Source organism: Leopardus geoffroyi, chromosome B2 (assembly GCF_018350155.1).
Source record: "Leopardus geoffroyi isolate Oge1 chromosome B2, O.geoffroyi_Oge1_pat1.0, whole genome shotgun sequence".
NCBI lineage: Eukaryota > Metazoa > Chordata > Mammalia > Carnivora > Felidae > Leopardus > Leopardus geoffroyi.
Window position 1 is genome coordinate 16,395,663 of NC_059332.1, and position 24,322 is coordinate 16,419,984.

Consider the following 24,322-nt stretch of genomic DNA (forward strand, 5'->3'; position numbering starts at 1 on the left):
TACAATAAGTCCAAAGCACTACACGGCCTAGTTTAAAACATGGCTTTAACTTTAACTTATAATTCACGAGAGCACTTTGCAACATGTCTCTTATTATATGATGATTTTTTTAATGTTTATTTATTTTTGAGAGAGAGAGACAGAGTATGAGCGGGGGAGGGGCAGAGAGAGAGGGAGACCCAGAATCCGAAGCAGGCTCCAGGCTCCGAGATGTCAGCCCAGAGCCCCGTGCGGGGCTCGAACTCATGAACTGTGAGCTCATGAGCTGAGCCAAAGTCGACCGCTTAACCGACTGAGCCACCCAGGCGCCCCATTATATGATGATTTTATATGTAATGTCTACAAGGAAACAGAACAACTGAAAGATTCCAGACTTAGCCAAAAATTTTTTAGGACTTCGATATGGTGCAATATTCCTCCAACACAGACGTGATTGCGGAAAAAAAAATCATTTCATTTCGTTGGGAATGAAAGTTTGCCCACCAATGAGCCCTTAGCACCTGGGCTAGTGCTTGGTGGCCGGTGCATGCCGAATAAATGTTTGTTGGTCGCTTGAGTGGATGCAAACCAAACCTCAAATCTGACACGTTATCTTTCTCTTTCGGATGAGCATTTTTTTTCTTGTGGGATGTACATGCTGAAATGCGTCTACATGTGAGGCTCTGGGTGCAAGAACATGGTACCCCACTCCAGTAAGCAGATCCTAATGTACTGCTGAGCATGTGTAGTTACCTAATGTCTCTCAGTTAAGATGTGGCTGGCACCATACGGGGAAGTGGTCGAGTAATCTGAGCATAAGGCCCAGAGAAGTCACGCAAATCGCAGATGACGTTTTTTTCACTCCTCAGTGTTTTAAGCTAGATGCATCTACTTCCCTCGTCTTGCCAGACAATGCAGCATTCAACTGGCAACCGGTTCTTTAGAAATAATGATTCTTTTTTATTCGTTTTTTATTGTGGTAAAATATACATAGCATAAAATTTAACCATCTTGAACCACTTTTAAGTATACGGTTCGGTGGCATTAAAAGCATTCATAATTTTTTTTTCCGATATATGAAATTTATTGTCAAATTGGTTTCCATACAACACCCAGTGCTCATCCCAAAAAAGCATTCATAATTTTGTACCACCATCACCACCATCCATCTCCAGAACCCTTCTTATTCTGTAAAACCGCAACTCTGTCCCCGTTAAACCGTGACTCCTTATCCCCTCCCTCTCCCCAACCTCTGGCAGTCTACTCTCTATCTCTTTGGTTTGACTAATTACCTTTCATAAGTGGAATCAGACAATATTTGTCTTTGTGTGCCTGGTTTCTTTACCCATTTTGCCAATCTCTGCCTTTTGTTTGGAGAATTTAATTCACTTACATTTAAAGTAATTGCTGATAAGAACAGATTTATAGTTTTTCTTTCTCTTTCATTTCCTACGTCACTGTCTTCATTTCTTTTTAATTGATTTTTTACAGTGAAGCATTTAAATTTCCTTCTTATTTTCTTTTGTGTGTATTTTATAGCTATTTTCTTTGTGGTTACCATGGCCAATCTCACGTTACCAGCACTCTAGTTTGCATTTATATCAGCTTAATTTCAATAAAACACAAAAACTTTGCTCCTTGACAGCTTTATCTCCCTCTTTTCGTTGTCACAGAATTACCTCTTTACACATTGTGCACCCCAAAACATAAATTAATAATTCTTTTAAATCCACTGATCTCTTAAATTATGTAGAAGACAACATGCACAGTTACAAACCAAAGTGACGATAACACTTCCACACTAATAATTTTTTACATGTTTATTTATTTTTGAGAGAATGTGTGAACGGGGCAGGGACAGGGGGGAGGGAGACAGAGGATCTGAAGTGGGCTCTGAGCTGATAGGAGAGAGCCTGATGCTAGGCTAGAACCCATGCACAGTGAGATCATGACCTGAGCCAAAGTCAGACACTCAACTGACTGAGCCACCCAGGTGCCCCATGTAGCAGGGTTCTCACACAGAGAGTCGTGACACTGAGGCTTTTCTTTCCAGGAAGCAACTTTATTCCTGCCGGCACTGCTCAGTTGGGTTCAGTACCCAAAGAACTGAGCCCCGAATGCCACATGGCAGTTTTTTATATATTTTTTTACTTCTTTGTCTCCCATATATGGTAACACACAAACATGCAGTCTGATTAAGTGGTCTCATGTTACAAGGTTGTGAGGGATGTTTTCACATATGCCTATAGCCAGGTTGCCTTGAGGTTTTTTCTTTCCTTAGGGAGGGGACCCTACCACACCCACACTAATAATTTTTTTTAAATGTATTAGTCTCTTAAATAATGCAGAAGCAAAAAAGTGGAGTTATAAATTATTGTTGCAATAGTATGACCTTTTATAAGTGCCTATATATTGACTTTTAGTTAGATCTTTATTTCTTCATATGGCTCTGGGTTACCTTAATCCTAACTGGAAGGATTCCCTCAAGAATTTCTTGCAGGGATGTTCAGGGATAACAAACTCCCTCAACTTTGGGTTACCTGGGAATGTCTTATTTTCTCCTTCATTTTTTTTTTATTTTAGAGAGAGAGAGAGAGTGCACACGAATGGGAGAGAGGGGCAAAGGGACAGGGAGAGAGAAAGAGAGAGAGAATTTTAAATAGGCCCCACACTCAGGGTGGAGCCAGTGTGGGGCTCGATCCCACAGCCCTGGCGTCGTGACCTCAGCCACAATCAAGAGTCATATGCTCAACCTACTGAGCCACATAGGCACCCCGTCTTCATTTTTGAAGGACACTTTTGCCAAGTACAGGATTCTTGGTTGAGAGGTTTTTGTCTGTTTGTTTTTCCTTTTAGCACTTTGAATATATCTGCTCACTTCCTTCTGGCCTCCCAAGTTTCTGTTGAGAAATCTGCCGGTAGTCTTATTGAGGATCGCTTGTAGAGAGGAAATCACTTTTCTCTTCCTGCTGTCGTTTGTCTCTCTGTGTCGTCTGAAAATTTGATGATTAGTTCTTTTTTTCTGGATAAGCCTGATTAGTATACCCCCCCTGGCTCCTACAAGCTGTATGTTAGCTGCTGCCGAGATTACACACACAACTGCCTAATATGGAGCTAGAAGTGGGGGGAGGGGTAGCAGCTACTGAGCTAAGAGCTGAAATTGATCATAATTAACCACATGTAGCCTCCAAGTCTTCCCCCTGAAAGTTGCAACCCTTCAATAGACGCCAGAGGTCCAAAATAGTTACATCAGGCAGACTCTACCAGTACAATTTTTGTCTAGGTGGGGAATCAGATGCCTCATGCTCACTACTCTGCTATTTTCTCAGAAACCCAGGAATGATGGTTTTTATAACTATGGAGTCCAAATGTCCTTTTCAAGCATTCACCCTTGACTCATTCCCTCACTTCTTTTCTGGGAAGTAATGATAACTGTATTTTGCAAAAGACAGACAGAAAGAAAGAAAGAAAGAAAGAAAGAAAGAAAGAAAGAAAGAAAGAAGAAAGAAAATGAAAGAAAGAAAATGAAAGAAAGAAAAGAAAGAAAGAAAATGAAAGAAAGAGAAAGAAAGAAAGTAAGAAAGAAGGAAAGAAAGAAGGTAAGAAAGAATGAAAGAAAGAAAGAAAATGAAAGAAAGAAAGAAGGTAAGAAAGAAGGAAAGAAAGAAAATGAAAGAAAAAAGAAAGAAAGAAAGAAAGAAAAAGGAAAGGAAGAAAGAAAGAAAGAAAATTAAAGAAAGAAAAGAAAGAAAGAAAATGAAAAAAAGAAAAGAAAAAAGAAAATGAAAGAAAGAAAGAAAGAAAATGAAAGAAAGAAAAGAAAAAATGAAAGAAAGAAAAAAGGTAAGAAAGAAGGAAAGACAGAAAGAAAATGAAAGAAAGAAAGTAAGAAAGAAGGAAAGAAAGAAGGAAAGAAAGAAGAAAGTAAGAAAGCAGGAAAGAAAGAAGAAAGAAAGAAAGAAAGAAAGGGAAAGAAAAAAGAAAGAAAGAGACTGAGAGACAAACTGAATTACTGAATGAAGGTTAGCCACCCAAAGAAAACAAATTCAAAGCTTCCCTCGAAAATGTCTAATTTTTTTTTCCTGATTAATAAAAAAAGGTGGTATAATCTTCAAGAGGCAAGTGCAGTTTACATTAACCACTGGCATTTTAAGGGTCCAGCCCTCAGATAAAATGTCTGCACACTCAAAATATAATAAAATAAAATAAGAAAATGTGCCTATACATTAAATCAAATATATAACCAGTTTGAAGAATGGTCTTCATGATATTCACTTAAAAATTGATTACTATAATAACACATGCTTTGACCCAGTTGGTTATATGGATATTGTTACAGAAAATAGACTCAAACTGCCAGTAGTAATTATTAAGGTATGTTCTTTTCCACTGCAATATTCAATTTTGTCCTCTCTTTAAATATCAAACTTGAGACCATGTGTATAAAATAGAATGACTTAGATGATTGTTTTTTTCAAAAATGAATTTTTATTGTGTGGAAAACCATACTTACTGTTGGTGTCCTGGCAGTCAAAGCGTGGTACGTCTCCTAGATCTGGTCACTCAAGTGTCTCTGTTGATATTCTGTCCTCCTCACCTCCCCAAGGACTGCGTTGCTTGAACATCTTCATTGCTGTAGCTTAATCCTTTATTTTTGCACTTGATATTTGATAGTGAAATTTTATAAACTCTTCTAATTGTAAGTTCCTCAAGGGCAAGAACTATGACTTTCATTTCCTGTACAAATGTTCCACGTTACCAAGTAACAGTCACCATAAAAGATGGAGTTGACCAACTAACTCACCTGGGGGTTAAATTAGATATCAGTTTACAGCATCTATGAAAACAATATCTATCTCAGTTTCTTTGCAATAGTTGATTACAATTTTCTTGAGCTTTATTTCTTCCCCGTTTCTGATTGCCTGAACCAAGCATCTATAATTTAAAATTGTAATAAAGAAAAAGAAAGATATTCCAAACCACAGAGCATACAGTATTATGCAGATATAAATATGTCTGAGTAGCTGACTAACATTTATTTCATTTTTATTAGGTGATCTGCATTATTTAAACCCAACTTTGGCTTAATCTGATTAACATGGTCAGTTCTCATTTCCTCTCATTCTATGAAACAGGTTATGAAACAGAGACACTTACCTAGGCTTGCTTCTTTCTTTTCTCCCTCTCTTTCTCCCTCCCTCCCTCCTTACCTCCCTCCCATCCTTTCCTTTCCCTCCTCTTCCCTCCTCCTCTTCGTCCCTCCCTTGCTTCCTTCCTTCCTTCCTTCCTTCCTTCCTTCCTTCCTTCTTTCCTTCCTTCTTCCCTTCCTTCCTTCCTTTTTTCTCTTTCTTTCTTTCTTTCTTTCTTTCTTTCTTTCTTTCTTATTGAAATATAATTGACATATAATGTTATATGAGTTTTCAGGTGTACAACATATTGACCCTATAGCTCTATACGTTACTCAATGCTCTCCACAAATGTAGTCATTAGCTGCCATCATAAAGAATTATTACAATATTACTGACTGTATTCCCTATGCAGGGAATACAGGACTGTATTCCTATTCCTTTTCATTCAGTGGCTTACTTATCTTATAACTAGAAGTCTATATCTCTTAATCCCCTATATCTACTTCACTCATCACCTCCACTCCTCTCCACCCTGGCAACCACGAATTTGTTCTCTGTATTTACGAGTCTGGTTTTTGTGTTTGCTCATTCATTTGTTTTATTTCTTAGATTCCACATGTAAGTGAAATCATATGGTATTTGTCTTTCTCTGACTTATTTCATTAGTCATAATACCTTCTAAGTCCATTCATGTTGTCATAAATGGCAAGCTTTCATTCTTTATTGACTAAGTAATATTCCATTACATATATATATAATGTCCATTTTATATATATATATATATATATATATATATATATATAATGTCCGTTATATATATATAATCCATTATATATAGTGGACATTTGGGTTGCTTTCATATCTTGGTTATTGTAAATAATACTACAATAAACATAAATATGCATATATATTTTCAAATTAGGGTTTTCATTTTCTTTGGGTAAATACCCAGTAGTTTCTTAAGAATTTAAAAACAGAAATAACTAGTTTTCTTAGGTGATGTATGAGAAAATAATTATTGGGATCCAAATGGTCCATTTAGCTTCCTTTCCATCCATACAGTCCTTCTTTTACATTCTTACTTCTCATTTTCTCATTACTCCAAATCAAGAGCTGCATTCATCATGGGGGTATTTGGAGACTAATGTTGTCATAGCTCTGTGCCCATGTTTACAAGCTGTTTGAAAGCCAGCTTTAAGATCCTTGATAAGAAGTTCTATCAAAAGTTAAAATATTTTTCTTATATTACTAGGCAACACAAATAAAAATTGTTCCCAAGGGTCAGAAAGATTGTAATATGAATGCATCAATATGCTCCACACTAGGGAGAGAAAAAGAATCTACAGTCGGGCAAATCCACTGTATTGAGAGTTCATTGAGAGTCTCAAACTTAATTTTAAAAGGGGATTTGGATATGAAAAACAAACAGGAAGTCACATTTTTGGCAAATGTGGAGAAATTCAAATCCCGAACAGTGGCAAAATTCTGCATTCACAACAGTTGAGTGGGCTCTAAATTTGCAAACATGCTATTTGAGCCCCTTGTCAAAGAAGGGGAAAATGCTTTAAAAGGCCAGAAAGCAAAGTCATGTAGGACATTAAGAAGTTGTTTGATTTTTTTTTTTTTCAAACTAAAGACTCTGATGAGTTATGTGTAAAGGAATCAGAAACACAAGGATTAAGCTTTACTTAAAACAAACATAGGTTTAAATGTGGGGAGAGAGCTATGGGCAAAGTTTGTTAAGAGCTTCCCTCAATCCCAAATATTTGCACAAAGGGTTGATTTTTCCAGAATGCAAGTTCTGTATCTAGTTTGATGGCATCATTCACTAGAAATTGCCATTCACCTGGTGTTCTTCCGGCCCAAAGAGAGCTGCCATTTGCACTCTAACACTTGTCTTCCCCAAATGGTAATTGATTGCTTTCTACGCCATGCTAGCGCTCGTTTACAAAAGCAGACTCGGAGAGCAGAAAATAGGCAGCTCCATGTTCTTGAATTTGAGGCGTGTTCTGTGCCTGAACAGCGCCTATAAACATTACCAGGTGCATCTTGTAGGCATTGTTTCCAGAATGGCCATCTCACAATGCTTCTGATGCGTCTCCAACCACTTTGGCTTAATTGGTTTCATGTGCCATTCACTCTAATTTTGTGGAAGGCTGGTTTTTCTCTGGCAATGGGTGACATTTTCCTGGCCCGGCAATCACATGCCTGGGAGGTTTCTACTTGAGTGAAGGCGAATTCTGGCCAAAGGAGCCTGGCTGACATGCTGGAGACTCAAATCCTCCAGACACACAGAGTTACAGACAGAGAACAACTGGCGCCATGCTGTGCATTCCCACCCATCTTCAGCACGTTAGGGTGAGTCAAAGGTCTTCTCTTTGTTTTCAACAAGTGAAATTAGGTCTCCGGGATTTAAATGCCGAGTTAGAGCTCAGCTCAGAGAGTAAACGGGGAGACTGGAATATAATCATCTAAGTTAAATAATTGGAGTCATGGGTCTCCGTCGTCTCCATACTTGACTCTGCATTGGAATGGCCTAGGAAGCTTAAAAAAAATGCTGATGCCTGGGTCCCATGCCCCAGAGATTCTGGTATAAGTGGACCACTATGCAGTTTGGATATCTAGATTTGTTAAAGCTCTCCAGATGATTCCACTGTGCAGCTGTAGTAGAACGCCTCTCGGCTGGGGCTTCAGTTTTGATTATCATAATGAAGCGAATTATTGGAATACGATCATGAAACTCAAAACTAGCTGCATATTAGAACCACCCGAGGTGAGTTTTAAGCTACTAATACTACTGCCCGGACCCGCCTCAGAACTTCTGATTCACTTATATAATATTAACTATGGTGTAAGCTCTGTTCTAAATGCAACGCATGTATATACATACATACAATATATTATTCCTTGGCCTAAGTTCTAAGTGTGCTCTAAGTTACTGGTCTAAGCTCTGTAATAAATGTGTGTGTGTGTGTGTGTGTGTGTGTGTGTATTTTTTTTGCAATGAGCCTATAAACTAGTTACTTTTAGTAGCTACCTCCAAAATGGTTCCAAGTGATCCTTGCTCCCTGGTACCAGGGTGTAGTCTCCTCCCACATGGAATCAGGGTTGATCTTTATGACCAATGAAATACAGCAGTAGTGATGGTGTATGACCTCAAGTCTAAGTCATAAAATGCATTGCAAGTTTCATTTGGTCTCTTGGGTGACTTTCTTTGAAGGAAGTGAGATGGTGTGCCATATGGATTCTCAAGCAGTCCAGTAAAGAGGACTCTGAGGACCGAAAGCAAAACTTCCTGCCAAGGGTAAGCACCATTTTGTCATGCATGTGAGCAAACCACCTTGGAAGTGGATCCTCTAGTCCTAATCGAGCCTTCGGATGACTGCAGCCCTAGCTTAGAGAAACCCTGAGCTGGAAATGCCAATCCAAGCTGCTCCTGCATTCCTACGCAGAAAAACCATAAAAGATCTTAAGAAGATCTTTAGAAAGATCATATTTCATGTTATTTGTTATGCAGCTTTAAGATGACACTATGATTATTATTATTATTATTATTATTATTTTATAGTTGGGGAAACTGAGTCATAAGGAAGTTAAGTAACTAAGTTAAAATTACAGAGCTATAAAGGGTGTACTTGGGGACTATATTAGGTAATTTGTTTTCAAAACCTGTTCTCTTAAAAATGATGCAATGAAATTGTTCATGCACATTGTCTTGTCTCGCTTGATGGAGAAGTTACAATGGCAATAATAAGCCAAAGAAAGTAGGTGCATGCAGACATCTTACACATTGTGTATGCATTGCCAATCGTTTCAGAATTATCAGACCATCAAAATGCTGTCCTTCCCCTAATCATCCTACACTTTCTCTTCTTTCCTTTAGCACACAGCTTTGAAGGAGCTCTCGCGGGATCGACCATTCCAACCCTATGGGGTTTTTTTTTAACCAATACCCCAGAACACAGTTATGAAGTCTATGTTGCAGATGGGTCAACAAATATGTCTTCATATATAAATTTTTTTCTGCTTTAAATTAAGCCTTTATTTAGGTTTTACAAACTTTGAGAACTAAGCAGCTGTTTATATTTTAAAGAAATCCTTCTAGGCAGTGTAGAAAACATTCAGACGTTTAAGAGGCAGTAAGACCTCTGCTCTGTGTTTACTGGGTAACTTTGGGCAAAGCACTGAATGTCCAGTTGCCACTCAGGGATTCTAATTACATTGTGCTTGGATGGAGGCTGCACATGGGGTTTTGTAAAGCCCTCTATATAATTCAGAGTGCATCCAGAATTGCAAACTACTGATATAATCTCTTATAGTCTCGGTTTGGAGGTAGTAATACGGAGCCCTTGGTGGTTTTTGTGAGGATTAAGGATAAGTAATTAAGACGAAGCTCCAAGCATGGTGTTTGGCAAATAGCTGGTACATGATGGATGCTATCCAGGAGTATTTGAGGTTTGTTTTAAAATTTTTATTGTGTTACACAAAGATTCAGTACTTGCTTAGATACATCCGTTCATTATTTTTCCCTGGTGAGTCCTAAGGCTTTCATATTTAGAAATCCCTTTCCCTTCAAGTGTCTTATGATTTCATTTTTATGTTTATCCCACCTATCTGGAATTTACTTGAGCATATAATGCAAGGTGAGGCTAGGAGTTACCTTTTTTCTAAAGAGTCCATTTTCCCCTGACATGCCCTAAATCCTCCCCTTCAGCCATTGATTGGTAACACCTTCTTAGTTCTGTATTGGGTTTTTAGGTATATATCAGCATCTATTTCTGGAACAACTACTCTCAGAAATGGAGTGTTTCTTTATTCTTGTTCTAGTTTTTTAAATGCTTAGTTAGTAAGGCTTTGAAGCATCTTTAATATCTGTTGGATTAATTCAAACATCTACCACCTTTCCTTTATTAACAATTTCTTCCATATTCTTGATGGAGGTATCTTTTGAGAGCATCAAGTTCTTACCCTGCCTTCAGTAATTCTTTGTCAGCTAACAGAATCATTCAATTTCCCCATTAAGTTATCCCAAATGGAAAGAAAAGTATACTATTTACTCAGGATCAAGGGATATAATCCAAAGCAGCCTACAGAAGGCCAACATTCCACTTGTCTAAGGTTCCATTCTTAAAATCCAAGCAACTTTGCCATCTATCTTATAATATATTTACCTTTTTTTTTTTTTACAAATACACTTTATTTTTATAGCTGTTTTAGATTCACCGCAAAATTGAGTAGAAGGTAGAGAGATTTCCCGTATATTTATTCCACACCTGTATAGCCTCCTCCATTATCAATGGCCCCACAAGAGTGGTATGCTTGTTGTTATTCGTGGAGCTGCACTGACATATCATCATCACCCAAAGTCCATAGTTTACGGTTCACTTTTGGTGTTGTATATTCTATAGGCTTTGGCAAATATGTAATGACCTATATCCACCATTATAGTATGATACAGAAGAGTTTCACTGCCCTAAAAATCCTCTGTGCTCTGCTATTCATCCCTACCTCCTTCCTCATTCCTGGCAACCATGGGTCTTTTTACTTTCTCCATAGTTTTTCCTTTTCCAGAGTGTCATCTAGTTGGAATCCTACAATATGTAGCCTTTTGAGGTTGGCTTCTTTCACTTAGTAATATTCATTTAAGTTTCCTTTATGTCTTTTCATGGTTTGATAGCTCATTTCTTTTTAGTGTTACTTTTTTTTTTCCTTCTTCAAATAAAATAACACTTCAGTAGATAAGATATGTGTTTATCCTGTTGCTTCAAGTAGTACTTGTTCCTTTTGCCTATCGTATGTGCCCTGGGAGTAGCCCAGTTTGGAAACCAGGACTTATTGGAAAAAGGCAAAGGTATATTACGACATACTCAACCCCTTTTGACCTATCTCTTGTTAGTTTACAGACTCACTTTCTTTCTTTTAAAAAAAATTTTTTTAAGGTTTATTTATTTTTTAGAGACAGAGACAGAGCACGAGCAAGGGAAGGGCAGAGAGGGAGAGGGAGACAGAATCGGAAGCAGACTCCAGGCTCTGAGCTGTCATCACAGAGCCCGATGCGTGGCTCAAACTCACAAACCTGGAGATCATGACATGAGCCGATGTTGGATGCTCAACAGACTGGGCTACCCAGGCGCCCACAGACTCACTCTCTGCCACATGTCAAAGACACTCAAAAGCCGCCACTATAAAACAATTTGCAGTTCCTCCATGCCAGCGCTATGGATAACTGGCTAACATCTTTTCAGTTCTTCTTATTTGATATCGCAGCCATATGTAGATCATGCATTAAGGCACGCGGTTGTTTTAAAATAAGTCCACAAATTCTTTGTTTCTCCTCTTTTCCAAAGGCGGGACTGATTCTCCTTCCTTTGAGCACAGATCATATTAGACACTGGGGAAGTGACAGTGTGAGACTTTAGCAATTCGGTCAAAAGGGCAACTTCCTCCTTGTTTTCTTTTTTGGATCATTTGGAAGCCAACCGCCATGTTGTTAGGATGCTCAAGCAGCCTTGGAAAGAGATTCACGTGGAGAGGAACCTAGATCTCTTTCCAGGGGCCAGCAGTGATGGATGATCATTCTGAAATCAGATCCTCCAGCCCTCTCAACTCTACATGACTACCGCCCCAGATGACATGTTGACCACAGTTAACAACACTCCTGAATTCCTGACCCACAGAAACTATGTGAGATGGTAAGTGTTTAGTGTCGTTTTAAGCAGCTGGATTTGGGGTAAGGTGATGTGATGTGCAGCAGTCGATAACTATTTAAATTTCACAATAATCTGAGATTGTTTACATTATTAATCCCAAGTTTTCAAAAGAGGAAACTGAGGCATAAAAAGATTAATTTACTTGTCCCAAGTTTACTTCCCAACGCACAAAATCCAGATTTGAACCCAGGTGGTCTGAGTGCAGTGCCCTCGACCTTACCTCATATGTGCATTCCGTGCCTCTGTGCTTTTCTGCACAGTGAGGCTTCAGACCAACTTATTCCTCCAACTTGGTTCAACCTTAACGAAGAGTATAGAGACTGAAATAGAAAACAATCAAGGTCACTACAGAAATCAGAATTAAATTGATTTTAAAAAGTCAAAGTAACCGTACTACTAAACCTGAGAGAGCAAGTGAGAGTGTATTGCAGGGTATGCAGTATATATCATTTCATTTTAACCTCATATGATTGCTTTGCCTCTAGTATCCTCTGTTTCAGGAAATTGAGGACAACCTACCAGACTTTAAAATAAAAACCAGTGGGGGAAAACTTTCAGAGCTTCTAAGATCATTTCTTCTTTAGCCCCTAATTCACTTATATGCCTCATTTCCTGCTATTCCCCTCCTTCATTTGTATGCTCCGATCTATAGAATGTTCCTCTATTTCTAAAATAGAACATGGTACATGCCCATGCCTCCTTCTAAGCCACTCCCTCTGTTTAGAATGACCACTGTTTTTCTATGAGTATGGGGAAAAACACAAATTATCTATTAAAATGAAACTTCAGTGTTCCCTTTCTATAAAACACTTACTGATTTCCCCAGAATTATTTTTTTAAGTTAAATATTTTAGAGTGGATCTAAAAGAAAGGAAAAGTTCCTCCACTAGTTTCTCTGATCCCCACTCCCAAGAGATAACCATGTTTAACCTTTTATGTTTAGATCTGTTGTTTATTGCAACATTTATAAGTAAAGGTATTTGTCACTGTTCTGCATTATTTTTTGACCACTGTTATGAAAGACAAAGATTTAGGTCTTATACTTTTCCCTATTTCCCTAATGGTCCCCAATTTTTCAGGCACATTGTTGTTACTTGGTAGGCTCATCTACTATTTTTATAACTTTAATATGTGTAAAACCATTAGTTTCAGTCCCATTGATATTAGGCAGTATATGTTAAATCACCAGTTTGTAAAATGAAGATTTATGATTCGAACCAAGACTTGCAAACTGGATGGGCCCTGGTAAACTGCTAAGACTTTAACTTGGGACTCTGAAGCAGTATACCTTAGGAAAAACAGTGAACCAGAAATAAGATAAAACTGAAACCAGCTTAGAAACACCTCAATCCCTTAGAAGTGAACACAAATCCTCTTTAGAAAAACATAACATGCTGAGCCTCAAATTAATTCTACAATGTTTCATAAACAATGTCTAGCACACAACAAAAAATAACCAGGAATGATTAAGGAAGAAGAAGAAGAAGAAGAAGAAGAAGAAGAAGAAGAAGAAGAAGAAAAAGAAGTGAAAGAAGAAAGGGAAGGTGAAGGTGAAGGAGAAGGGGAAGGAGAAGGAGAAGGAGAAAGGAGAGGGGAGGAGAGGAGAGGAGAGGAGAGGAGAGGAGAGGAGAGGAGAGGAGAAGAGAAAAAAGAAAAGAAAAGGAGAAGGAGAAGAGAAGCAGAAGAAGAGGAAGAAGAAGGAGGAGGGAGAGGAGGGAGAAGAATTAGAAGAAAAGAAGGAAAAGAAGGAAGAGAAAGAGGAGGAGGAGGAGGAGGAGGAGGAGGAGGAGAAAGGAAAAGAGGAACACTATTCAATAGATGCATACCCCTAGGGATTCAGAAATTCAGATTCAAATTCAGAAACCGTCATGATTTCACGGTTCCTGGGTTCGAGACCCGTGTTGGGCTCTGTGCTGACAGCTCAGAGCCTGGAACCTGCTTCGAATTCTGTGTCTCCCTCTTTCTGACCTTCCCCTGCTCACACACTCTCTCTCTGTCTCTCAAAAATGAATAAGCATTAAAAAATTTTTTTAAGACAAATCGTTGTCCTTCCCTCCACCCATCCACCCCCAAATTTCTGATTCAATAGGCCTGGTGTAGGGCCCAAGTATATGTATTTCTGACATGTTCTCTGGGGATGCTGATACTGCTGGTAGGGGGTTGCATTCTGGGAACCAGCGCATTGGTGTCTATCAATGTGACAGATGTGGACGACAGCTGAGTTTGAAACATTGCCCCTGGGTTCCCTGAAGAAGTAACAGGTTTCTAGTAGGCCATTGAATAGACAGGTGAGGAATTAGAGGAAAAGGTCATGTTTGGAGATAAGAATTTGGATGTCAGCTTATACAAAATACTACATATAAAGCCATGGGGATGGACAAGATTGTTTAGGTAAAATGTAGGCACTGAAAATACATTAAAAAGAGAAGAAAGTTAACTAGTCTTCCTGAAAAATATTTTCATCATGTCACTTTTTGAACAAAAACTATAATTGCTTCCTATTTTTGACTCTGTGGTTCTCAAACTTTTTAATCCAATATTCAGATTTTAGAGTGTTCCTTGTAGGTACAATAAAATGCTTGTACACTTAATTACACTATAATTTGGGGACACTTTTGCTACTATAAAATAATCATAGCTAATACCTATTGATGACTTCTTCTGTTCAAGTACTATTCTAAATGCTAGCTAGCTAGCTAGCTGGATGATGATAGATAGATAGATAGATAGATAGACATTTAATTCCAAGTAGTTCTTATTATTACCATCATTATCATCACTGTCCTCTTCCTCATTCTCTACATGAGGAAACTGAGGCACAGATATGTAAAACAACTTCTTGAAAGTCATATAGTGGTAAGAGGGGGAGCTAAGATTTAAGACAAACTTGCTTTGACTCTAAGGTCTGTGTTCTTAGTTATTCTACCTAACAGCTGCCATATCTGATTGTAATAAATATATGTAACAAATTAGAGGCCCAAGCAGAAGACTTCCTTAAAAACAAAGCAAAAAGGGGGCACCTGGGTGGCTCGGTCGGTTAACCGTTTGACTTCGGCTCAGGTCACGATCTCACAGTTCATGAGTTTGAGTTCCACGCCAGATCCTCTGTCTCCCTGTCTCTCTGCCCCTCCCCAACTTGTGCTCTCTCTCAAAAATAAGCTCGCTCTCAAAAATAACAAAGCAAAAGGCAAGCTGTCAGATTTCAAATGGTTGAATGGCTCTTTGAGTCCTAATGTCTTTTAGAATTAGACTAGAAAACAATCATCAACAATCCCTCAAAGTTAAAAAAATATATATATGGGTTAAACAAACAAACTTAGAAGCATCATGTAGAGTGAAATAATTTTATCTCCTAACTTACTTCTATAGTGCAGTTGAAAATGAAACCACATCATTTTATACTAGTTTTGAAATGCCTTGTCCAGCTGGGGGTTCTCCAGGGTTCCTCAGGATCCATCATACTGCTGTAGACTCTTCTGTCTAAATTTCAAAGCCTATCTTTGCCTGGCCACATGTTAGCTCTCGATTCACTTGTGAATGTTCTTTGTTTGTTTTTAATTCTGATTTCTGTTTCTTTGATTAAGTGATCATTTCGCACGGGTTATGAACAGAGTGGCCTCTTTCCAATGTTTGTTGCCCTTAAGCCTGTTGAGAATGGAATCCATCTCAAAGACCACTTCAGATCTTACTTTGTCCTGTGCATTTCCTCATGGATCTGATTCCCCATTTATGTATTCCTAACCCCAAGTATTATCATCCTGAATCACTCAAGCTAGATCTTATTGCCTAATGAGGTCACTTGTAGGAGTCTTCTTTCCTTGGCAAGATGGGAAGTACTTTGAGGGTCTCGATCAAGGCTCACTTTTTTATACACAGAAAAGTAATTAGCACTGGGCTGAGTGCAATGGTAATCTGCTTAATTTTCCCCAAGTGTATGAAGTTGGGTGCTTGTTATCGGTCAATTTTGATCCTTTCTGCCTTGTCCAAAACATCAAGACCAAAAAAACGATTGAAACACAATTACTTAAAAGAACAGATTAAGTAAGTGGGAAGCTTATCTTATTAATTCTAGTAAACTATTTAACATAATAAATAGGCCAAGTGGAAACTATCATTCCATCATGAAACTGGTTAACAACAAATATTGGGTTCTAGACAATACTACTTTATACTATTAAAAATGTTTTCAAGAAGGAGAAATCTTCTAACAAAAAATGTGGATGAGTGACCTGCAGAAGCTCTTTTACTTTCAAAGTAGGAGATTGAATAGAATTTTGTTATCTACTTAATATTAACTGAATCTTGGTCATGTTCTGTCACTGAATCTGGATTATTGAAGGGTCGTTGGAATTTTATACTAATAGAAAAGATGGCACATAGGGTGGACAGAAAATGAAGGTGCCTTATGTTTTCCAAATGTTACCAAACACAGAAATGCAGTTCAATCCCTGAAGTTCTTCCTTATTATTCACATTTGGGTCAGAAGGAACCCCACTAGCTCTTCTCAATAATTTCAGAATGTTGCAATCATCGTCCCTTTTGTTGATACTGACCCAGAGGGTCTGAGGCAATAATTTGCCTCCAGCTGTTTCTTGTGGTGACTGTTGAAAATACTTCAGCTCAAACTGAATGAATGGAACCGAGATGTTAATTCATTACTGAGATTCTTGAAGATATGGGTTGTCAATAAACAACTCTGTCCTCCCATCCTGTTTACCTTTTTAAAATTTTAGCTGCCCTGCAAATCTACTTCTGGGTTATCTCTTATGTTTCTGTTTACTTTCGTGATCCTCTGAATGACATAGGAGGCAACAAAAGGAACTATTATTTTGGACTGTTTTCTTTCTTTCTTTTTTTAATGTTTATTTATTTATTTTAGAGAGAGAGAGCACGCTCGCATGCTTGAGTGAGACACAGGCAGAGAGAGAGGGAAAGAAAGAATCCCGAGCAGGCTTTGTGCTGTCAGCGCAGAGCCCGACGCGGGCCTCGATCCCACGAACTGTGAATGACCTGAACCTCAATCCAGAATGGGACGCTTGACTGACTGAGCCGTCCAGGTGTCCCTGTACTGATTTCTGATTAACCACAAAGATACAGGTAAATGGAAGCGGTGAGAACACACAGATAAAAAAATTTCTTCAAAGAGGACAGGACGGATACCACTCCCTTAACGAAAGATTTCCTCAGCATTACCGTCTGGAATGCTCTCTCCTTGGTATGAACACCCGTGTCACCTGTAAAAGTTTTGGCAACCATTTGTTATTTAAAAACTGATTTTCTATATACCTATGACTTGTTCCTTCAGTAGATATTTCAGTTCAAATATTTAGTTTCTTGCTACCCAAATGCCTAGTATAGTGCCTTCAAAAGAGCACACACACAATAAATACAGTTGATTGGCTGATCATAAACAAGGGTTTTATTTCAGCCAATGGACATTCCTATAGTATGGCATGTAACTTGAAATTTCCTTAATTGAACCGTATGTTAAATATGTAAGGATTCTCTTACCTAAAGACATCCTAGAAAGATTGGATCTTGGAGCTGGCATTAAAAAAACCCCATCTGGTGTTGTTTTCAACCTACATTAATGTACCTCTCTAGACTGTCCTTGAAAATAGTCATTAAGCCTCGGGTGAAAGCATCCAGTGACAGAAAAATAGCCAAAAAATTCCCATTCTCTTTTTGTGACTATCCCACAAAGCAAAGCATCATCTTCAATCAACCTTTTCGAAAAGAATCCCAACTTTTACACGTGTGTTCACACCTACTCCTCGTTGAACCCAGACGGCAATGGTACCTGTTCGCGTGTTCCTCAGTCAGAATAGGCTTTCCTGAAAAATCGAGACCGTTCAGAAATCCTTTGAACAACCAGAGATTTATAGCTGCCAGTTAGTCGTGTGAGAATTCGTCAGTTCAAGACAATGTGTGCAACAATCCGGTAAGTGTTTGCGGCCTCTAGAAATAAGGGAACAATGTCCTCTCTTGGCAAGGGGTCTCGGCTAGCTCCGTGGAGCCACAGGTAGAATGCAAATTTGGAAAGTCGTGCCGCCAATATGCTTCAGCTGGAGAAAAATCTGTCGTGAGATCCTTATCAGACATCCTTTTATTGTCTCCCTAACAATGGTCAGCGGTTCCACAAGCAGTCACTCGGAATGCCTTTCTGACCAGAACAGACCCTGCCAAATAATAATAATAATAAGAATACGGGTTTCCCCCACTGTCTGAAAGTAGAGTGTTCCTAGGAAGGCTTTCGCACACCAAAATGGCACATAAGTGACAGGGCAAGTACCGTGTCACAAAAGCGAAAATCCTCTTTGGATTTCTCTCGTTTGTGAAAACAGGTCCGGAAGTTGGTCTTTTGTAAGAGGAAAGCGGCTTAAAGCAAACTCCAATAGCGGGGAAGGGGCAGGGGGAACCTGTCCAGGAAGGCAGGAGGGGGACCCAGTAGGAAGTTGATGGCGAGCTTTGGGGGTCACGATGCCACTATGGGGACAGTGAGATGAAGATAACGTCTAGTCTGTGCCCTACTTCCTCTATTCATTGGAAGTCATTTGAGATAAGATGGATTTTAGATGTGCTGCATTAAAAACCATGTGAGGGGGGTGTCTGGGTGGTTCAGTCAGTTGAGCATCTGACTCTCGATTTCGAAACAGGTCATGACCCCCAGGTCGTGGAATCGAGCTCCGCCCTGGGCTCCTCGTTGAGCACGAAGCCTGCTTGGGATTCTCTCTCTCCCTCTTCCTCTGCCTCTCCCCCAGTCCCGCTTTCTCTCTTTCTCTAAAAAATAAAAAATGAACAAAAAAAAAAATGAAAGAAAAACCATGAGAGGTTTTTTTGTCGCTGTTGTTACCGCTTTGGCTAACGACTTGTTTACAGGACTCTTGTTCCAACCGTAACTATTTTTTGACAGCTGGTCAGGAAAGCTGCGACAAGAAACATGAGCCCTCAAAGCCCTCAAAGGATAAATTTTGGTTTTGAGGGCTGTACGGTGCTAAATTCTCAAGGCCCCCTCTGCCCGTTTTGTTCTGATGCTATTCAAGATCGGGTTCTCTCGCGGGTCGTTTAAAACAAGAAGCTGTCCGTGCCTCTTGTGCATATCGCTGGGAGGTCGTAGGGTGGCCCTGAGCGGCCACCTTCCAACCTCACCCTAGCAAGGAAGGGCACGCTGGGCCCCAAGAGTACTGCGTGTTGGTGCCGTTCCTTGTTGCCAATACGCCACTGGAGGTACTGAGCGCAGTCTTTCTTGTTCCATCTCTAGAAAAGACTGCACGTCCTCTGGGTGGTCACAGGAATAGAAAGAGTAAGTTACACGTGGCTTCTAATTGAAGCCTTTTGAAAAAGAAGTGGCATGCTTACTTATTTTTGAGAGAGAGAGAGAGGCACAGAGAGAGGGAGGCACAGAATCTGAAGCTCGCTCCAGGCTCTGAGCTGTCAACACGGAGCCCCACGTGGGGCTCGATCGCACAGATGGCGAGATCATGACCCGAGCTGAAGTCGGATGCTTAACTGACTGAGCCACCCGGTGCCCCTAATTTGAGGATTTTTAATCAGCTGGGCAAATAGCAAAAATTATTTGTTTAACTGTGTTTCATCAGAGCAAATCGGTCAGCTCCTTTCAAGCCTTATTGCTTCAACATACGAAGGGCTGGACCCTCAAGTATAAAGATGAGTAAGTCTGTCCGACGCCTGAGTGGCTTCCAGTTTCCATGAGTGACAGCCTATGTCACTATAGTGTGGCAAGCACGACAGGGATGGCTTTTCACCCGGAGCTGTGGGGAGGGGTATGCAGCCGGGCGCAGGGAGGGAGGACTGCACTGAGGGATGGCCTCCTGTGCTCATGCCTTCTTCTCCATCCCTGAAGAGACAGGGTTAAGTTCAAAGCAAATGGAGATTTTGACAGGACAGTAGCAGACTGTTTACTGAGTCAAACAGTATTTCAGCGCTCGGCCCTCACTTTTAGATCGACCGCTCTCTGTCTTTGTCGTAGCTTTTCTCCTTCCACGTAGTTCTTTCCTTGTGGATTGCTTGTCCCTTTCTTCTCTCCCCATCTTGTGGAGTGGATACAACTCTGAACCTAAAATGCTGAGATGAGATAAAATGGCAAAAATGCAGTCCTCTGTCCTGCAGTTCTGGTCTGTATCTTAGGAGATTGCCTTTGTCTTGGGGTGAACATTTCTGTCCTGTTCTCACTCCTGAGAGTGTGCAATTGCTTAGAAATGTACGGGGGATAGGAGAGACGGCCGTTGCCACAGGTGGGGTAGGAGAGAGTCCCAGAACTGGGAATATTGGCTGGCTCATCTTAGAAACATGACTTTCCATGTTCCAGGCTTTGTCATGTTTGTTGATAGTTTGTCACGAGGGTGAGAATAAAAATAACCTTGTTTCAAATTCTGACTCTCATGCTGTTTAATCCAGTGTCACAAGCATGTTGGAAGAGATCCCATTGGGACTTGGATGGTAGATGGTGTTGTTGACTTGTTCTAGTCGTTTTTAGGCACAGGGTGAGTGGCTGGAAGAATGCGGGGCTGCTGCCGAGGATTTGGGAAGAGACATGTGAGTCCTTCCCCACCATTAGCCCTCACGCAGCCATCCTGGGTCCTGGTTAGCAGAGCAGAGGTAGAGAGTATGAAAGGGTGTTGGTAGCAGTAAAAGTTGATGAGATACTGCAATAGACTGAATGTTTGTGGTCCCCCCCAAATTAATATATACAAAGCCTAATCCAAATATGTTGGTATCTGGACACGGGACCTGTGGGAGGTGATTAGATCACAAGGGTGGAACCCTCATGAATGGGGCAAGTGTCCTTAGAAGAGGCCAGAGAGCTTGTTCGCATTTTTCCCATCATGTTGAAGATACAACAAGAAGTTGGCTCTCTGCAACCCAGAAACAGACTCTCACTGGACACCGTATCTGCTGACAACTTGATCTTGGGATCTCCCCATCTCCAGAGCTGTGAGAAATAAATTCCATTGTATATAAGCCACCCAGTCTATGGTATTTTGTTATAGCAGCCTGAACTAAGACAGAGATGGACAGAGAAATGACCACATTAGCGACAGACATTGGAGTGGAGATCCATGAAGGATCTCCATGCTGTCCTAGGCTCCAGAAGACACAGACATGCCTGGTCTCTTTTCTCAGATGCTATGTGGGCCTGTCTTTCCCATTAGTCTATCTGTAGAAAGAAACCCTTGTCTCGACCCTCCCTGACTTGTCTCAGTAACCAAAGGGTAAGTATATCACTGGCTAAGGGGATAACGTATCTCTGGAACCTTCCATGTTGGCTTTAGGGATACATGGAGGACACCGGAAATGACAAGAAGCTGAGTCTAGCAGGATTGACAGACACAGAAACATATCATTTCAATATTAATACATGATCCATACTAAGACACCCATCAATCCAAGGAGCTGTGGCTGAAATGTACATTGGTTTATTTGGATTTTTGGATTAACCTTATATTGCCCAATTGACCACATCCTCAGGGTTTTCCTTTCCCATTCCTTCCCTTCCCTTCCCTTTCCTTCCCTTCCCTCCCCTCCCCTCCCCTCCCCTTCCCTTCCTTCTCCTCTCCTCTCCTCTCCTCTCCTCTCCTCTTCTTTCATCTTTCTTTTTCTCTTAGCATTGTGTGCTGAGACAGAACTTGGTTCTTGGTTTGGGACAGTGGTTGACATGCAACACAGAGCAAAACAGACACAAGTACATGGTGAAACAAGCCAGATAATTAAGTACTGGCGTTGGAAGAGGCTGAGGGAAGGAAATGCAACCTTGTGTTCATGTGCTTGGCTGGACTGAGAACCACTTCAAAGCCAAAGAAGCTTCCTGAGATAAGCCCCTGCCATGGGGACCCCCAGATGCACCAAGTGAGAAAAGATGGCCTACTACTTAACTTTTATCCTTCCAGTTTCAAAACAAACAACAACGACCTCAACTATAGGCACTGTTCCAAAGTTAGGTAGTAATTCTTTATCCCTCAAGCCTCAGAGGTGACCAGTCATGGGGCCCAAGTGTGATTTCTGTGTGTCACGCATTCTTCCAAATGCCTTGTACACATATTGTCACAGCCAACTCTCCTAAAAGATGATTTTTTTTTTATTACACCCATTTTATAGATGAGGAAAACCAAGGCCAGCAAATTTAGGCCACTTGCCCAGGTACTTCCCTATAGCCAGGAGAGGGTAAGTAAAGACATGGCAGAGGCCCTTCTGGAAGCAGCTATGCTCACCACTCTACCACCAATGCGAGGCACTTCTGAATAGGCCCAGTTTCTTTCCTGAGAGAGAGAGAGAGAGAGAAAATCTGGATCTGTTGTCGGGAGTCCTGTGACAGCTGGCAGTAGCCAGTGATAGTTTCCAGCTTAAGTTTGTACCTTTCAACCATTCTCCTACCCGCCCCCCCCAACCCCACCCCAAAGCAGACTTTATCTAAGGAAGGAGCAGTCCTGTGATGTCAGGGAACCTGAGAAATCCTCCTAGTCCTCAAAGTGTCACTCCCATCTCTGCCAGGGGGATATGACCTTCTCTGCACCGTTGGAGGAAAATGGGATATGGACAATTCCATCCAGAAAGGTAGCGATCAACCTAAGCCAATAGTCACACATCAGGCAGAGATCAGCACCTCTTCTGAGTGCAAGTGTCGGCAGGAAAAGAGTCAAGAAACTTTGAGAAAAGCTCAAAGAGGCCACACAGAGTAGAGAAGACAGCGGGAGGGAGGAGCTGGAACACAAACATCACCGATGTCCAAGAGTGCCTCGGCCTGACTCATGCTGACTGGGCAGCCTCAGCTACAGCAGGGCCCCTGCACGGGGCAGGGGCGACAAGGGGTGCCCTCAAGTCTGTCAGCCGTAAGTAGCCTCAGAGTCTGGCCGTGCAATCCACAGCCCGTGCCTCGGTCCCTTCTCACCTTGGTGCCCATAGGATCATGAGGCCTCCGGACCACTGCTATTGTTCCATTTTCCTCTGTCCCTGGAGGGAGCCATGTAAATTGCCAGAGCCATGTAAATTGTCAGATGACATCCTTCAAGCCCAACCATTTTGAAAAGGAAGGGGGTTAGGCAAAGCCCTTTCAGTTGCTGGAATTAACATCCTCCACTCATTCCACAAACCACAGCTAATTCTCAACCACTGTGAAGGCCCGGGCATCACAGTGCCTGTCTAGTGGTTAGGATCCCTAGGTTTTCTTCTTGAGCCTTGTTAGGAATGTTCTCGTAATTACTGATTCCCTGAAGATGAAGGCTATTAAAGAAGTTCCAACTTCTCTCTCTCTCTCTCTCTCTTTTTTTTTACATTGGAAAGCTCCCCCTTCTACAGGTGCATAGCGATTGTAAAGGAAAGCTATGCCAGAGATGAGAGATGGCTTGTTTAAAAAGAACAAAAAATTATAAAAAATTCAAAGAAAGAGAAAGAACCCAAAACACGAAAAGTCATCAGAAGGAAAAAAACAAAACAAAACACTGACATGGAGTGTTCACTAACAATCTTCTGTCACTACTTAGACCTTGAGCAGGGGGAGGGACATAGGAAAGGAGGAAAGGAAAAACAGAAAAAGGAGAAAAGCTGTCTGGGTTTTTGCATGCTTTGGAAGAGGTATCTTCTCTGACCCCTGACCTCTGAGGCCAAAGTTCAGAGGCCCTGGGTGAACCCATGAATCAGAACCTCGCTCATTTCCATACTTTCCTTTGATCGAGAAGCCCCTAACCTCACGGTAATCTATAGGACTAATGTGGCACAGTGGTGGCCCCTCAGACAGAGTGCCGATTCCAAAATGAGGATCCTTTCCTGAAGGCTTGTAGTCAGGAGCAGAGCAAGGCCACTGATGTCCATTGTACGTAGACTCAACTTGCTAAGTAACTTATCAAAAGTTACACAAACTTTGCAGCCATAAACCAAGAATAGTCTATTAGTGGATGTTACTGAGACTCTAATTTCTTTCATATTCTACCAATAAAAAAAGGGGGGAGACCTTCATGGCCGCACTCCCCAGGCCCTACAGTGTGGGCATACACGCCGATATTTTCGAGAATTCCATAAATTTCGAGAAGGTGACTTTCAAAGCAGTGCCTCAAAATTTTTGTTTTGGTTTCAGAGAGTTTTCCATAGCGGTCATGTTTGCTTTTCAATAATAAATTGCTCTTGGCTGGCTTCATTATTACCAGTCTGGTTTGATGTAGTTTATTTGATTGGCCCTATCATGTGCAGTGATGAATTTTTGTATCAAGTTTTTCCCCCCTATTGTTTCCCAGTTACTCAACCAAGGTACATGTGTTCTCGTTCAAATATGACCCACCGACATCCTTGTGCAAGAGTAGATAGAAGTCCCAAAATGTGCTTGGATGGCAAAACCTCGAGGTGTTATGTACCATTGTACATTTGTTCTATTTAAGTAATTTGCAACTTACTAACAAGACAAGGTAATAACGTTACCTGGTGTGTTTTAGGTTTATAGATGGCTTTATACCTTGCAATCACGTGGATAAGCTCATTTGTTTTTCACACACAGGA

The 24,322-nt window shown here is 40.6% G+C and overlaps 1 long non-coding RNA gene across 1 annotated transcript; it reads left to right on the forward strand.

Moving 5' to 3' along the window:
• Positions 1-6,761: 6,761 nt before the first annotated feature.
• Positions 6,762-9,740, forward strand: LOC123609690. Its single transcript, XR_006717902.1, has 3 exons — positions 6,762-7,466; positions 8,329-8,412; positions 8,992-9,740. It is a non-coding gene; the product is annotated as an uncharacterized LOC123609690 (long non-coding RNA).
• The last annotated feature ends 14,582 nt before the right edge of the window (positions 9,741-24,322 follow it).